The sequence below is a fragment of the Pan paniscus genome, chromosome 17 (genome assembly GCF_029289425.2).
Source record: "Pan paniscus chromosome 17, NHGRI_mPanPan1-v2.0_pri, whole genome shotgun sequence".
NCBI classification, from domain to species: Eukaryota; Metazoa; Chordata; class Mammalia; order Primates; family Hominidae; genus Pan; species Pan paniscus.
This window is the reverse complement of record NC_073266.2, coordinates 86,701,818-86,719,974: the sequence shown is the minus strand read 5'-3', so window position 1 is coordinate 86,719,974 and position 18,157 is coordinate 86,701,818. Positions and strand designations below refer to the sequence as shown.

Genomic DNA, 18,157 nt, shown 5'->3' with positions numbered 1-18,157 from the left:
GCAAATGGATTTAAAAATTATTATTGATTTATTTGTTTCCATTAAATATGGGAAGCTAAAATTATGATACATTCTATTTGTAGAACTGCTACTCTCTGTATGTATTAATCACTACACAATGAGGGTTATTCACATATCAATATTTAATCTTTCAATTTTTCAATATTCAGTATTTCAGTATATTTTCAATTTTTAAAACTTTTTTTAAACATCTTCAATGTTCTGGAAAAAAAATACCCATTTAAAAATATGGTTTAGTACAACAGCTTGGGGAGCTTCACAGACACCCTGGAAAAATGGCTGAAAATTCTTTTTAAAAAGCTAACCACTTAGAGTCTCTGGAAATGTCCATAAAGGCCCACAGCAAATTAAGAATATTTGCACAAGAAAATCTGCTAAAACTCAGTAAGAAATGGAAAAGTCTGTAGTATTTGAACCAAGATTTGTGCTCTGTCTTCTCTCACAGGTCATGAAATGGAAACTTCCCTCTAGTTTGGTATAACCAAGAACTCAGTGGGAGTACCATTATCCCAGGATGAGCAAGACACCTATATTTATCTTTATACTTCAGCTCCCTGTTGCTCAGGCTAAGCTTCTGGTGATTGTGGATCAAAGGTGCTGGTTCCCTTTTTCAGCTCAAACCCTTTGCGGGATAGAGGCTCAGTCTTGGGCATATTACTTTTGAGAACACTCTGGCCTACAATCTTTTTGTCCTGGCTTGTGGGATGGGTTTCCTGTGCTGAGATAATCAAACCCGAAGCTGCTGCTTCCCCATCCACTGTCTTTAGCTCCTAAAGTAAAAATGTCACTCAGAGAGAAGCAGGTCGATGCCCCACATCACCAGAGCCATAGTTCAGAGATTTTGCCCAGGGGGAAAGCAAGCATCAGAACACATTGAAAAGGTATGACCTCATTTGCAAATGTTTACAAAAGTTCAAGCCTAAGGGTACTCTTAAAAAATTATGGGAGTTGTGAGGGAAAGGCAAGTTAAAGTAGATTGATAGATTCTTTGCAGGTAGACACCAAACTGTATGTAGGCCAACAAGTTTGCCAGAGAAAAACAGAAAAGAGACAGCTAGAAACAGCCCTCATTTAGTGAAGACAAATTTCAAATGCTGACCTTAGAAACTATCTCTTCAAAATAGACTGGATTTGATTGGATTAGTTTGTAACCTATGGCATGGTTGAAATCAATAGACATATCAGCTGGGACTGGTGGATCATAACAGGTGGGTGTTGTCAGAAAAAGAGAGTCAAAGAAAGCTCTGTCAAAACAACTGTAATCCTAAGGTGACTGGGGGCATAACCAAGGCTGCCCCCCACAACCCAAGGAGCAACATGAGAAGCTTCACTCTATGGAAAGTGGAAGAGGGGGCATAGACTTTACTAAAATAATTCAGCCAGTTACTAAAACAGTAATAAAGCAAAGAACAGTAATATGCCCTGGATGTGAGGTAGCCAGTACCTAGAATTGCTACAATGCAATATCTAAAACAAGCGTTTTACAACAATAGCAACAACAAATAAGAGACGTGAAAAGAAACAGAAAATTATGGCCTATACACTGAGGGGAAAAAGCAGGCAAGAGAAATTGCCTTGGAAAGCAACCAGATGTCAGACTTAACAAAGAGTTCAAAGCAGTCATTATAAATACATTCAAAGACATAAAGGAATCTATAAGTAAAGAAATAAGGGAATGTATGATAATGTCACATCAAATAGAAAGAACCAAATGGAATTTCTGGCATTGGAAAGTGTAATACCTGCAATAAAAACTCACTGGAAGATTTAACAGTAGATTTGACCTGGCAGAATAAAGAATAAGCCAATCTGAACATAGACATTATGCAACATGAAGAACAGAAAAAAAGGAGAACAATGAAAAATTAACATCATCTTAGAAAAATGTGGGGCTCCATTAAGTGCACCGACATTAATGGGAATAGTAGAAGGAAAAGTGAGAGAAAGAAGCAGAAAGAAAAATGAAATAATGCCTGGAAACTTCCCAAACTATTGTAAAACCATCTACAAATTAGGAATCTCAGCAAATTACTAGAGAAAAAATGCAAAAATCCAAAAATAGACGTATCATAGTAAAGCTGAAAGTCAAAGAGAAAATATTCAAAGTAGCAAGAGAAAAATAACCCACCACTTACAAAGGAACCACATACGATTAGCAGCTCACTTCTCATCAGAAATAATGAAGGCCAGAAGAGTGTGGACTAACATTCTATGCGCTCAAAGGAACAAAAAACCTAGCAACCAACAATTCTGTATCCAGCAAACTATCTTTCAAAAATAAAGGTGAAATTAGACATCCCCATATAAAGAAAAAATTGAGAGAATTTGTTTCTAGATTTTCTTTACAAGGAGCTCGAAAGGACACTGTCAAGAAAATGAAAACTCACAGGAGAGAACATATTTGCAAATCATGTATCTGATAAGAGACACATATAAAGGATATATAAAGAAATCTTACCAGTGAATAATACAAAGACAAAATGAAAACAGAAACAAACCCCGTGGCTCAGGGTATGAAAAGAGATTTCTCCAAAGAAGCTACATAAATACCCATTAAGCACTTTAAAAGATGCTTGACATCATTAGTCATCGGGAAAATACAAAACTAAAACCAGAATGTAATACCACTTTCCATTTACTAGGATAATTATAATAATTTTTAAAAGTAAGGTATTAACAGCTGTTGGCAAGAATGTGAAGAAATTAAAACAGTCATACACTGCTGGTGGGAATATAAAATTATACCACTTCATAGAAGTTTGTATTTTCTCCATTAGTTAAACAGTTTCCATGTGACCCAGCAATTAATTCAACACTAAGTAAACCTAAGAGAATTGAAAACATCTGTCCACAGAAACAAAAAAACAAACAAAAAAAAAACATTTACATTAATATTTACAGCAGCAGTATTTATAATAGCCAAAAGGTAGAACTAACCCAAATGCCCATCAAATGATGAATGGATAAACAAAATATGGTATACCTATACAATGGAAAATTTCTTGGCTTAAAAAGGAAAAAAGTGCTGATTCATGCTACAATAAGTATTTATTTTGAAAATATTGTACTAACTGAAAGATGCTCACCACAAATGATTGTATATCATGTGATCCCATTTATATGAAAGGTCCATAGTAGGCATATCTAGAGAGACAGCAAGCAGGTTCCTGGTTGCTTTGGACTGTGGGAAATAGGGGGATTAGAGGATGCTAGCTAAAGGGTGTGAGGTTTCTTTGGAACATATTTTAAAATTGACTGAGGGGATGCCACACATATCTGCAAATTGAATTGTACACTTTAGATGGGTAAATTGCATGATATGTGAATTATATCTCAAAAAGCCATTATAAAATTTTTTTTTAAAAAGGTATGTAAAAACTGCAATAGGAATATACATTTTTCCTTTTGCCACAAGCTCCGGTATGGCTCAGCCTGGCACTGTGAATGATCTTTTCTTTATATATATTTATAATATTTATCAATGATTTTTGTATTAATTTTAATATATTTTTAAAATGTGGTAGTAACATCTTATTTACATAGATTACTGAGATTTGGGCTCATTCTTAAATTCTATAACTGAAGCAAATACTTCAGTTGCTTTTCCCTAGTTCCAGGCCTCTCTCTGAGGCTGAAGGAGTTGTCTTAGTCAGCTCAGGCTGTCATAACAAAATCCCATAGACCAGGTAACTTAAACAACAGGAATTTGTTTCGCACAGTTTGCGTGAGGAGTCCAACACCAGTAAGCTCACTGATTCAGGTCCCCAGTGAGGACCCTGTTCCTGGCTTAGAGACGCCTGCCTTCTTGCTATATCCTCCCATGGCAGAAAGTGGTGGGTGTGGGAGGAGAGAGAGAAAGAGAGAGAGAGAGAGAAGATAAAGAGAGAATGAGAATGAATGACCTAGTGTCCCTTCTTATAAGAGCAACAATGACATTATTAGGACCTCACAATCATGACTTCATCTAAATAGAATTACCTCCCAAAGTTTCGTCTCCAAATACCATCCCATGGGGAATGCATACATTTTCATTACATTACATGAATTTTGGAGGAACACAAACATTCAGTTCCTAGCAGGAGCTATCAGCAGAAAAGAGAGCTGCAATTACATTAGAGTCACAATCTGAAAAGCAGCACAGCGTCCAGAAGAAATTCTAGGAACCCAGGCGATGCAGTGTTCTAGAAACCTCTGAAATTACTCAGGGATATTTAAGGGAGCTAATTTTTAAAAAGTATGTGTCTGTTGGAACTTATAAAATCAAGTTTAAAATCATTTACTTTTATTCTATAATTACAAATTGGTGAGCCTGAGTTCATATGGCTGATTAAGAGATGTTATGTGGGATTTGATATAACTTTATGAGAAAGATAAAATAAAATGGTGAGCAAAATGCTTGCAGTCTTCACCTGAGGAGAAGCGATTCTTCCTTGCTGGTTAGCAACCAGATTTTCTTTTGATTTGCGGAACTTAGTAACATAAGGATAGGAAAACTAGAAGCAGCAAGAAAGGCTACAATAATCTGCATAATAAACAGCTTCCGCTAGATTTCCAGTAATAGTGGAATGCCTTATAAACAACTAACTCTTTTGCAGGTAACAACTATATATTTAGGTTGATGCAAAAGTAATTGCAGTGTTCGCCATTAAAAGTAACGGTGAACACCGCAATTACGTTTGCACCAAACTAATACTCTGAATAAAATGAAATGCAAACACACACACACAAACACACACACATACACACACACGCACACCAGCTATCCGCACAAAGGCAACGGAGAGTGATCAAAGTTGGGCAGAAAGTGGAGAAGGGTCCACAACTGGAAAATGTGACACTGAGATCTTTTACGGTTGTTAAGGTTTTCCACCTGACGGCAGGCCCAGGGCAGCACTGTGAAGGACTGAAATCTGATAGAAACCAATCATTTTGCAGGCTGAGAAATACAAAGGACAGGGTTTTTCATGAACACAGCAGCTTAGAATATTCTGGAAATCATTTTGCTGGCTGAGAAACACAAAGGACAGGGTTTGTCATGAGCAAAACAGCTTAGAATATTCTGGAAAGCAGCCACTAAGTGGGTGCTCAAATTCCGTACATAAAATCTGCCCAATTCTCTGGCTGACCCTTGAACTGCACATGTGCTTATTAGAATGAGGCCAAAGAAAACGTGAAGAGACTTCAGATGCTACTTTCTGAAGGCCTAGAAATTTAAATTTGTGTTACAGCAAGTTAACTTCCGGCTAAAATTTAAGCAGTACTTTGATAAGCCTTTCCTTCAGAATAAAAGAACTTTATTCAGAGTTTCTATCATGTGTCATTCACAATGTTCACAATAGAATTCAAAATCACTAATCATAAGAGCACCAGGAATAGAAGACTTATACTCAAGAGAACAAACAAGCAAGACCAACCATAAGAGGATGCCGATAGTGGAATTAGCAGACACAAGTTTCTATAACGTGGTCATATTGTAACTATACTTACGGGTGTAAAGAAAAAGATGCATAAAGTGCATGAAAATATAGGAAAACTCAGAAGAGAAATGGGAAGTATTAAAATGAAATATAGATATTTTATAATAGAACTGAAAAATTATGTATCTGAAAAAAACTGCTAAAGTTAACAGCAGTTCTGAAATCACATAAGAAACAGTTGAAAACTGAAAGCTATATTGTCATTATCATCACATCCAACTGGAAACAGAGTGAAACATGAACAGAGCATCACAGACTTGTGGAGCAATATCAATACATCTAACACGTATGTAAACTAGTCACATACTAAAGTAAGAAAGTTAATCAGAAAAAAAAATTGACAGAATATGTGCAAAGATTTCCAGAATTTGGTGAATGAAAAACACATATATTCAAGAAGCTCAGCAGAACTCAAGTAGAATAACTCTAGTGTCTCCCGCCCCGCAACACAAACTCACACCTAGCAACATTTCGGTCAAACTACTGAACACCAGCGATACTGGTCTTTGTAATAGTAGAGAAAAACATAGAGGGCAGGCATACAAATTATTGCAAACTTATTATGAAAATAAATGGAAGCCAGTAGGCAATGTAACTACATTTTTTAACATACTGAAAGAAAAATAAAGAGGATTGTCAACATGGGATTCTATATGTGCTGAAAATATTCTTTAAATGAAGGTGAAATTAAGACATTGCCAGATACACAAATATGACAAATCATTGTCAAGAAAAGCAAAAATAAAGTATTTATTCTATAGCTATCTTAGTCTGTTTTCCATGGCTCTGAGTCCCTGAGGCTGGATAATTTATAAAGAAAATAAATTTATATTTTATAGTTCTGGAGGCTGGGCATTCCAACGTTGAGGGGCCATGTCTGGTCGGCCCCTGGTGAGAGCCTTGTGCTGTGTCATAACATGGCAGAGGGCATCACAGGCTAGGAGGGGTACACTGAGAGCCAAAATGGCTTTTATAATGAACCACTCTCGTGATAACTAACCCACTCCCGTGATAACCCATTAGTCCATTAATCTATGAAATGTGTTAATCCATTAATGAGAGCAGAGCCGTAATGACCCATCACTTCTTAAAGGCCTGACCTCTAAATACTGTTACATTGGAGATTAAGTTTTCGCATGAGTTTCAGAGGGAACAAACATTCATAAAATAGCCATAGCTAAATAATAAACTTGGACATTGAGCTATGCTCAAAATGGCAAATATGTGATTATATATATATTATTATACATCTAAAATCTTTTTAAGTCTCTTAGTTTATTTAGCCTATATAGACAGTTTAAAGAAAAATTATGGCATTGTATTGTGGGGCTTTGGCACATGCAGATGTATCATATATGAGAACCATATCATAAAAACATAAATAGAACGTCATGGTTGCAAAGTTCTTGCATCTCTTAGAAAGTGATACAATGTTAACTATACGTAGAATGTGAAAATTTAAGGATACATATTGTAATCCCTAGATGAGCATTAATTAATGTGCAAATCTGGGTATTTTAATTTCATTTTTAAAGATATCTAGGAACGGGATTGATTTAGTAAATTGAAATGCAGTTGCTGAAGTACCAGATGTGTCAGCACAGTTAAAATATGGATAATAACTTGAAACTTCTGGCTTGGTTTGTTGCCTAATCAAAACAATCTGTGCTACTAAATAATAACATTATAAAAATAATTTTTGTTTTTATTTTAGATTCCGGGAATATATAAACAGGTTAGTTGCATGGATATACTGCACAATGCTGCATGGCCCTATAATCCAAGTAGTGAGAATAGTACTGATAGGTCATTTTTCAACCCTCCCCTCTCTCCCCTCTTATCCTTCTATTAGTCCTCAGAGTCTATTGTTTCCCTCTTCATGTCTATACGTACCCAATGATTAGCTTCCACTTATAAGTGAGAACATGAGGTATTTCATTTTCTGTTCCTGCTCATTTGCTTAGGATAATAACCTTCAGCTGCATCCATATTTATGCAAAGGGTGTGATTTCATTTATTTTTATAGCTGCATAGTATTCCATGGTGTACATGTACCACATTTTATTTATCCAATCCACTGTTAGTGGGCACCTAGTTTAATTCCATGCCTTTGCTATTGTGAATAGTGCAGCGATGACTCTACAAGTGCATGTGTCCTTTGGTATAATGATCTATTTTCCTTTGGGTGTATACCAAGTAATGGGATTGCTAGGTCAAATGGTAGTTCTGTTTTAAGTTCTTTGAGAAAACGCTGAACTGCTTTCCACAGTGACTGAACTAATGTAAATTCCAAACAAAAGTGTATAAGTGTTCCCTTTTCTCTGCAGCCTCACCAACATCTGTTAGTTATTTTTTTGTCTTTTTAATAATAGCCATTCTGATTGCTGTGAGATGCTATCTCATTGTGGTTTTGATTTGCATTTCTCTGATCATTAGAGATGTTGAACATTTTTTCATGTCTGCTGACCACCTTATGTCTGCTCTTGAGAAATGTCTGTTCATGTCTTTTGCCCACTTTTTAATGGGGTTATATGTTTTTTTGCTTGTTAAGTTCCTTATAGATTCTGAATATTAGACATTTGTCAGATGCAGAGTTTGCAAATATTTTCCCCCATTCTGTGCATTGTCTATTTACTCTGTGATAGTGTTTTTTGTTGTTGTTGTTGTTTTTGTTTTTGTTTTTTTTTGCTGTGCAAAAGCTCTTTAGTTTAATTAGGCCCCGCTTGTTAATTTTTGTTTTTGTTATACTTGCTTTGGAGGACTTCGTCATAAATTCTTTGCCAGGGTTGATCTCCAGAATAGTATTTCCTAGGTTATATTCTAAGATTCTTACAGTTTGAGGTCTTAGATTTAAATAGTTAATCTATCATTTGTAAATTTTTGTACATGGTGTGAGGTAGGGGTCCAGTTTCATTCTTCTGCGTATGGCTAGCCAGTTATCACAGCGTCATTTAGTGACTGCAGAGTCTTTCCCCATTGCTTACTTTTGTCAGCTTCATTGAAGATCAGATGGTTGTAGATGTGTGGCTTTCTTTCCAGGTTTTCTATTATGTTCTATTGGCCTATTTTTGTATGTGTCTGTTTCTGAACAGTGCCATGTTGTTTGTGTGCACACACACAAATATATACGCAGAGAGAGAGGGACAGAAATTTTAAAGGAATTTTCTTATTAAGCAAGCAGACCAACATACTGGAAATTCAGGAAAGAGTTGATGTTACAATCCTGAGTCATAAATCCACAGGCTGAAAGCTTGGGCAGGGTTTCCATGCTGTAGTCTTGAGGCAGAATTGATTCTTGCTCAGGAAACTTCCGTTTTTACCTCTTACATTTTTTAACTGATTGAATGAGGCTCACCCACATTTTGGAGGGTAGTTTGCTTTGCTCAAAGTCTACTGATTTACATGCTAATTGTGTCTAAAAAATACCTTCTCAGCAACATCTAGACTGTGTTTGACCAAACAGCCTAGTCATGTTGACACATAAAATTAACCATCTCAAATGCTTGTCTTTTTTTTTTAATTGTTAGGCATAAATATAAGCTATATGTGACAATGGAATGGGCAAATAAATAACTGTTATGAACACTATTCTGGAATTCTTTACTAGCATGATATTTATTGAGACAGAAAAATACATAAAACATAATTTGGTAAAAGTGATACTGTTATTTATCATGTATTCAATGTCTTTTCAGGATTTTAATCATCAAAAACATTTAATTTTCAAATCAGTTATTTATATCTTACACTTTTAAATGTTATAGCTCAAAACATCATTTATTGAAGATATTAGGCATAATTTAGACAGGTCTAACTCTCACATGTCAAACTTGCTCACGTATTCAGGTAAAGGGTCCAAACAATTTTTGGTAGATGGAAACCGAATCTTAGAAAAACCTGTTTCTGTTTTCTCCTCTTTGTATTTTTTTTTTCATCTTTTACCCATGTAGGGTAAGCAGAGTAAAGCAACTGCTTGTAAAAGTCATGTCAGAAAGAAGCATTAGGAGCATTGCAATATTAAAAACAGCAACAAAATTCTCATTAGTTAGATTGCAGGTTGGGTCCATTACACTTCAACAAACCTAACTAGTTTTTATTCATTTATGAGTCAAGAGGAAAGGAAATTTTTAAAGGAGAAATAGCCTTCACTGCAGTCACAGAATGGAACAATTTATAATTTACCTGAAAAAGTTATAATCTTTCTACTAGGAGGTTTTTAGGAATTCACTATTCATTTATTTATTTGTTAATGGCACAGAAGAGACTATACTATGAAGGTCAAAGTTGCATACCTCTTTATCATAAGACTTAGAAGCTTTAGAAGCAGAAAGTGATAAGTTTATAACCCAGGAATTTCAGAATTGGAAAAAAACTTACCCCTTGAGCAACATGGTGAAATCTCATCTGTACAAAAAAAATACAAAAGTCAGCCATGCGTAGTAGTATGTGCCTGTAGTCTCAGCTACTAGGGAGGCTGAGTGGGGAGGATCTCTTGGGCACAGGAGGTCGAGGCTACTTGAGCCATGGTTGTGCCTTTGCACTCTGGTCTGGGTGACAGAGTGAGAATATGTCTCAAAAACCAAACCAAAACAAAAAACACAAAGGAGAAAAGAAAAAACATACCCTTGAGAAAATGGCTTAGCCTGTTTTAAGCTGCACAAATAACTTTAACCAGCATTGTTTTTAGTAGCAAAAATGTAGAGAAAATTCAAACATTCATCGATGGAAGAATAGATAAATACATTTGGTATGGTCAAACAATGGATTAAACAAAAAGAAAGAGAAAGAAAAAGTGCACTTATCTAAATCAGTTAACTTCAAATATACAATTTTAAGTGAATACCAATATGTTGCAAAAATTGGGCAGTACCTGTTTGCTAGTGCCTATATAAGTACCAGTAACAACATGTATTTTTTTAGGAAAGCATGTTTGTAAAATACGTATAAAATCCCAAATGGAGAGAAACATATTCACTCAGCATCTCAGGCAAAAGAGAGAAGACATAAGATGGAAATCAAAATAATTGGGTGGGAATCTCTGCAGTACATCTGCAAAGCTTTTCTGTTTTTCTTTTCTTTCATTTTTTGTTTGTTTGTTTTTGTTTTTCTTGAGACAGAGTCTCATTCTGCCACCCAGGTTGGAGTGCAGTGACACGATCTTGGCAAACTTTTCCTAATAGATGAAAATATATGAGAGTATACATTATAGTGGTTAAATTAGGGTTATCATTATATGGCTGTCTGCTATATTAGTCTCTATGTGTTTTTATCTGTGCAATTACAATTAAAACAAAAAAGATGATATTAAGACATTATCGTAACAGAAGCAGAGATTTATAGCTACTAATTAGGGACATTTATGTCCAATTGTACCTTCTACAAAGTAAAGCAGCAACAAGCAGTTGTATTTTATTTTAAATCAGCTCTGCCTTCGCTCATCTTTGAAAAAAATATGTTTGTTATCTATCAAAATTCCTTACGCTTTCTAAAAGATCTGTGAATGGTACAGGGTCAATAAAATTCTTTGAAAATCTTAAAATCAAACCAATATACCTTTAGACACAAGCTGAGTATGTTACACTGAATAATAGTGACAAATTAGTGATCAATACATGTCTAATAATACATTCAAATGCATGCTAATACTTAATCCAATGCATATCCTTATCTTAAAATCAAATAATCATGTGCATATTCAGAGGCAAGGTTATGTTATTCTCTTAAATAGTACTATTTCAAGAATTATAAAAAGCATGCTTCTAACCTAGCGGAAAAAAACATAAGGATCCATGGAAAATGTTTCTAAGGAGAGCTCTCTGATTTATTATGTATGACTATAACAGAGTGCAATTCTATAAATTGGAAAAAAAACTACAGTGATAAAACTGATACAATCTATCTGCTTGCCTATGTAGAGTTGGCCTATAGAGAGAGAGGATTGAAGTCTTATTTCCCCTGCAAACATATACTTTAAAATAAGATTGCTCAATAGCTCCCTGCTGCTTTTATCAGAAGGGAGGTTAGAAATCATACAAGCTCCACTTTATATTTCATCTCCCATGCTACATTTAATAATATAATCTCAAATAAGGCCACATGGTGAGGCATAATTCTGCTGCTCAAAATAAAAAAAAATGTCATTTTCAGAAGACATGCAGGGAGAAATTATTCACATATTCCCAAAGTTGGCTTTATGTATATTTTAATCACTCTTATAGAGTAAACAAAGCTCAAATTTGCATCAAAAAGTGAAAACACTGGAAAAAAGATAAGGGCTTTTCTCTGCAGTCAAGGTAAATTAATTAGAAATGCAATCAAAGAACTATTTTACTAATATAAATTAATTTAATTGTAACAATTTAGTTGCATTTTTGTCTAAACAAAATAATTTACCCGATTAGAGTAATATATGTTAGTCTGTTCTTGCATTGCTATAAAGAAATACCTGAGATTGAATAATTTATAAAAAGAAGAGGTTTAATTTGCTGATGGTTCTGCAGGTTGTACAGGAAGCATAGCAGCTTCTGCTTCTGGGAAGGCCTCAGAAAACTTACAATCATGGCAGAAGGCAAAGGGGAAACAGCAAGTCTTACACTGCCAAAGCAGGAGGAAGAAAGTGAGAGTGGGGAGGTGCCACAGGCTTTTAAACAACCAGATCTGGTGAGAACTCTAGCACGAGAACAGCAATAGAAAGATCATGGTCTTTATAAGGAGGAATATCAGAATTTGAATTTTAACTCTTTTACTTATTAAATATAGCTGTGGACCAGCGTGTTTATACTTTTACAGCAATTAGAATAGTGACTAACAGAAAAAGTTCAAATAATTTTAGCTATTAGGATTACTTTTAAACATTTATTCATATCTTTTTATGTCCATCCTTTAAAATAATTTCATTGTAATGGTCAGTAATGAAATAAGTAGTAATGGATTCATTATAATACTGAAAGTTTACTTAAACAATAAATCCATATTTAGACATACATAAAAGTGGCAATAAAAGTTTATTTAGCTACAAGAACATTGAGATGCACAGTGAGCCAGGAAGTGTACCATATGCCATGTTACACCTGGATGCTGTGTGGTGGCACCTTAATCACTCTTCTAATGTCATTATAGTTCCTGAATATTGGAAGACATATGGTATTTTGCCTCCTTAGTGGTGCATTTTCATCCTAGCTTGGTTGACAGTTATTTACTATTAATCTTCTGCCAGCTGTAAATATGATGTTAAAAATAAAACTTCTCTCTACAGAAGAACTTCCTCTTGGGTGTTTTACATGCTCTCCCTTTACTGGCATCAACTCGTGTCAAGAATTCCATTATCTGTGCTTTTCATCTCGTCCTAAGCAATTCTTAATAAAAATAACCATCAGCTCTTTGGTATGAATGCAATATAAAAAATTTTTAAAAATAAAACTAGTTTATTAACTAAAGGATAATGTCCATGCTACATTACAATTTATAAAGTCCTCTCTCCAGTCTGTTGATTCCAAGATGTAAAACTCTAAAAGAAGTTCTTAAGCAGAACTAACCTGAACAAATATCTTTTCACAATGCATTAATTAATGGGGCTCAAAAAACATCATAATTTTATTTGAAAAAGAGTTCTAAGAAGGTTCCAGCCAATGTCAGAATCTGCTTGAGCCTCAATCTTCACCTCATTTGATATCAGGGCGTGTGGAGAAAAGGAATGAAGTGAGCGTGCTGTGTTTTGTTGGGTGGGCTCAGGATTAACAAGTGACACTGCCTCTTTCTTAGTCTACTACAGGAAAAAAAAAATATATTAAAAAACCTGCCACTTCTAACATATAGTTTGGAAGTCTAGTGACAACAGGATTGAGAGTGAAGGTTTAAAAAATCAGAAATGGTTCTAAAAAGAGCTCCCGGGAATTGATTCACCAAAAGTTACTGTCGCACATCGTGTCTTCCCTGCACACTGCTTCTTTCCTGCTCGCTTCTCCCCTGCACGCTGCTTCTCCCCTGCAAACTGCTTCTCCTCTACTGGCACAGAGCCTGGTAAGAGGTAGTTATCTAATAAAAGAGGGAAAGGGAACCCCTAGCTCAGAAGAGAGGTGGAAACTGTGGAAATTTATGGCCACTTTCACAGCTGTGGGAAGCATGAACAAGAAAGATGCTGAGAAAATTAGAGGAAGGCCCACAAGGTGACTTAGATGTCTAAATGTCCTAAATTAAAAGGTGGTGTGGCTACAGCGAGAGCACATCATCCATTGCTCTGGTATTGAAACAACAGGCCGGGGGCTCCCCATGACCTGCCGCCCATCCACCCTCACCACGACCACCATGCAGCCCAGAGACCCACGGAACATAAGAGAGTGGCAGCACCCAACAGCTCCAAGAAAAAACAGACACACAAACGGTCTAGAAGTGTGCATGGAATTCACCCCAGGGGGGTTACATTAAGTCAAGATTAGCCTGACATGGAAGAGAATGGAATATCCTTTGCCACCACCAAAAGTACAGGTGGTGGACTTGTTTCTGATCCCTGAAGCAGGAGTTCTTAACTCTTCCTAGTGATAAATTTTTGAAGCATGCTGGTTAAATGCTAGCATCCCATTGGTATAGAACTTTATGTCAGGCACACAGTGGATTAGACATATTTTTGTGGATTGTTATACACACCTATCAATTGACCACAACAGGGTTCTAGAGAATAAGGTGGATTCTGAGTGACATGTCACTGTTCTATAACTGACCATTGAAACCCAACTTATATATGAGACTGATAAGTTTGATCAGGTATGATCACACAAAAAAAATGAAGGAAGGGTTTTTGTTTGGTGAGAGTTTCTGAGTAAAAACGTGCAAGAGAAACACTATTTAATAAGAAATAGCTATACGAGTTAGATAACAAACCTTATCTCCACTTAATCCAATCTTGAAAACCATCGTTTTTGAGGAAAAATCTTCATTACCCACCTGTATCAGTCAGTGTACAGGCAGGAGATAGAAAGCAGACAAGGAGTTTGAACAATTCACTACAAACAACGAGGTGAGAATTGCTGGAAATGCTTTCCAGGCAGACAGAATGTACACAAAGTTCAGATGGAAACGTATAAAGTACTTTCAAAAACAACAGTTAGCCACCTGGAGGGTAAGTTTTAGTTGTGGCATATTGATAGAGCCTTACCTAACTGTCTAATCCTGTCCTAGTTACTGGGAAGTGGTGAGAAGAAAAACATAAACCAAGACTATGCCCTTAAAAGCCTCATTCTGATAAATAAAGTAATGTCTGATGGTGGTATGTACTATAAAGGAAGGGATGTAGGTAACAGGCTGGAAAGGAAGGTAGTCAGAGGACAGGTAAGTTGTAATGAGATTTGAAAAGGTCTTAAATCCAGAATAACAATGTTTGGATTTTGGTCAGTTCATGAAAGAAATAAACTAAAGATTTTTTTAACATAGATCAATTAAAATATATTTTTAGAAAGGCTAGCTAGGTGTATGCCTACAGCAAGGCCTGGGGAGATGGTGTGAGGAGATGCTTGGCATCCAGAAGCTGATTGTTTTGCAGTTTCAGCAAAAACAGATAAATCACAGATTATCTCCACCACACAGTCTTGCACACCAGATTGTAAACTCCTCAGAAGCAGAGAACCTCTCTGTCTGTTGAGTAATTACAATAATCACTGGCCTGGAATTAGCATTTAATAAGTATTCTTGAATAAATAAGTAAATGTATCATATGCACATTGTGTGTATATGTCAACCTCTTTCTGAAAGAGTTGAGGGTTTTTTCACATGAGTATTTTTCAAGACATTAGCCATGTTTCATATTATTAAAAAGAACAGATATTTGACTAATGCATATAAAGTGCACTATACTATTACTGCCCCAGAAAAAGAAAAGAAAAGATGGCTCACAGAATTATTCTTCAATAAAATTTCTAAAATTTTATTTATCCTTCTTCAAATAATTGAATCCAAAAATGCAATTACCTAGAACTGCTACACATTTCAAGAATTTCAAGAATTATTATTTTCCAAGTGCAGAATATGCATTTCCATGAACTTAAAAGATCCATACTGATAACTGATGATTAATTTGTGTCTCCATTAATTGGGGACACTGAATATATTTTTCACCACCATCTTATTCTGTGAGAGCACATTCACTATCATAACTGACATTTCAAAAGAGAAAGACACAACTGTTAAAAATGCCCGGGTGTTAGCATTCAAATATGATTGTTGTTACCAAAAAACAAACAAACAAACAAACAAAAACCAAAAAACTCTTTTAATGCTTTGAAAGATATGAATTATATTTACCCCAAGGAAAACATTAGCCCGGATTTTGTGTGTATTGTTTCTATGCAAAGTTTCCAGTTGGCTCTTCTTGTGATTCCCTCATTTCCTACATCCCCTGGGACACAGAAAACACAGGATAGTTAGTGTTCAGCATTTGGGTTTTCTTTGGTTTGGAGTTGAGCTCTGAATTCTTAAAATAAGTTTTCATCCCACCACCTGCAATTGATTTGTACCAGTTAAAATATTAATGAAAATGCAAACTAAAGCTTTCATGAAGGTGTTTAGGATAGTATTTGATGACTCTACAAGATGTTTTAATTAAATACGATTAACTGTGATGTGTATTGAATATAGCAAACATGAAGTGATGTCTAGTCTTTTAGAGAAAATTCTGTGTAATTTACCCTGAAACTCATCTCTAATCATTTGTAAAACTTTATTTCTATAAAACATATATAAATTCTAATAAAGCTACTCAAATTTTTTTAAATTTAATGATTTTTAGCCTACCATTTGTCTACCTTTTCCAATTAAAATGAGTTTATATATTTAAATTGTTAAAAAAGTAAAGTTATTATTTTCTCAGGTATTTTCTGTGCCATTACATGCTAGTCATAAAAAGTATGTGCTCTGGAATAGCTCACAGCCTAGAAAAATAAACAAATTTACAAAAATGTAGGTACATGTCATTTGCACACATACATACACAATGACAATGCAAAGGAAGAAGTGAGGGGTAGTTAAGGGACAGCTTTAGACAAATATAGTTTTGTGGGTCTAAAATGTTCAACATGTCTACTCTGGCATGTCAGAATAAACAATGTTTCAATTTAGAATTCATCTAAGTTACATGAGAGAGCCATTCAGTGTGTAATAGAGCACCTGGATTATTCTGAATGAGTATTTTTGTAATGAAACCAACAACTGCCACAACAAAAACCAGGTTGAAGTCAGAGGTTGCCAGCTGGACTCAATTTGCATTTCATGGAGAATCCTGGGAATTGATTGGATTACCCTTTAAACAGGGGAATACTTTCATAAACTACGCCAGAAAATATGCAGTGGCAATTTTGTAAAATGAACTCAAGAATCTGAGGGTTGTGAGGGAAAACATTTCTTGAAAAGCATCCTAAGTCTAAGCCATTTGAAAAAGCGGGCAGTTGGATATGTAACAATTCTAGAAAACTTAAATACTTTAAACCACAAAACTCTCTTATGAGTTAAATATGCTAATCTTTAGTGATCTGCCACTTCTACAAAATGATATTAGTGAGGAAAATGTATAAGGGCCAAGAGATGAAATGACAATCAACCTACGTTAAGTAAAACATAACTGTTTTTCATTATACATAAAGTAATCAAAATGTTCTCAGAAAGAAGAAAATTTTCACGGGTCAAATAATCCAATGATGTACATGATTGGCAGTTTTGCCTGAAATATAATTCTCATTCAAATAGTATTAAACTATGAGAAAAGTGTTCTTATTTATTTGGGTTACTTCAGATCTTTTTAAGGTCATTTTAGGTCGTGGTCATTTAGTCTCTTAATCATATTTTTCCTCCTTCTTTTCAGATTGCAAAGACGACCAAGAACTCTGAAGTTAACTACCAAAAGCACCTGTAAGAATTCCATAGGGAGGCCGAGGCGGGTGGATCACAAGGTCAGGAGACGGAGACCATCCTGGCTAACACGGTGAAACCCCGTCTCTACTAAAAAATACAAAAAATTAGCCGGCCGTGGTGGCAGGCGCCTGTAGTCCCAGCTACTTGGGAGACTGAGGCAGGAGAATGGCGTCAACTCGGGAGGTGGAGCTTGCAGCGAGCCGAGATTGCGCCACTGCACTCCAGCCTGGACGACAGAGCGAGACTCCGTCTCAAAAAAAAAAAAAAAAAAAAAAAAAAAAAGAATTTCACAGAAGTGGAAAAAAAGAGGAGGCCGTATACAAAATTGGTCTGTAGAGCATATGTGGAATAGCGTATGTGTTTTTGGGGGAATGCTTGTTAGCGGGGAGGGGGTTATTGATGAAGACAAAAAAAACGAAAGTGCCTGAGAAAAGTAACATTGAATAACTGAAGTATACCTCAGGTTTAAGCTGAATGTAAACAAAAGAAAAAAAAGAGAAAAAGTAAGAAAAGAAAAAGAACAGGAGAGGGGAGGGGAAGGGAGGGGAAAGGAGGGAAAGGGAGGGGAAGGGAGGGGAAGGAGGGGAGGGGAAGGGAAGGGAAAGGAGGGGAGGGGAGGGGAGGGAAGGGAAGGGAAGGAAAGGAAAGGAATTCTTGGGACATTCACAATGAATTTTCATGCTGAGTTGTTTCTGATGATTTGTTTGATCTTCCATGTGTGAAATACAGTTTATGTAAATGTTACTTTATTTTAAAATATCTTA

At 35.6% G+C, this 18,157-nt stretch overlaps 1 long non-coding RNA gene across 1 annotated transcript in view; it reads left to right on the top strand.

Moving 5' to 3' along the window:
• LOC134729261 (uncharacterized) overlaps positions 1 to 17,678 on the top strand; it is a 54,102-nt gene extending 36,424 nt beyond the window's left edge. The window contains exon 2 of the long non-coding RNA XR_010110169.1: positions 17,344 to 17,678. This is a non-coding gene — a long non-coding RNA (uncharacterized LOC134729261). The remainder of the gene's footprint in view (positions 1 to 17,343) is intronic.
• The last annotated feature ends 479 nt before the right edge of the window (positions 17,679 to 18,157 follow it).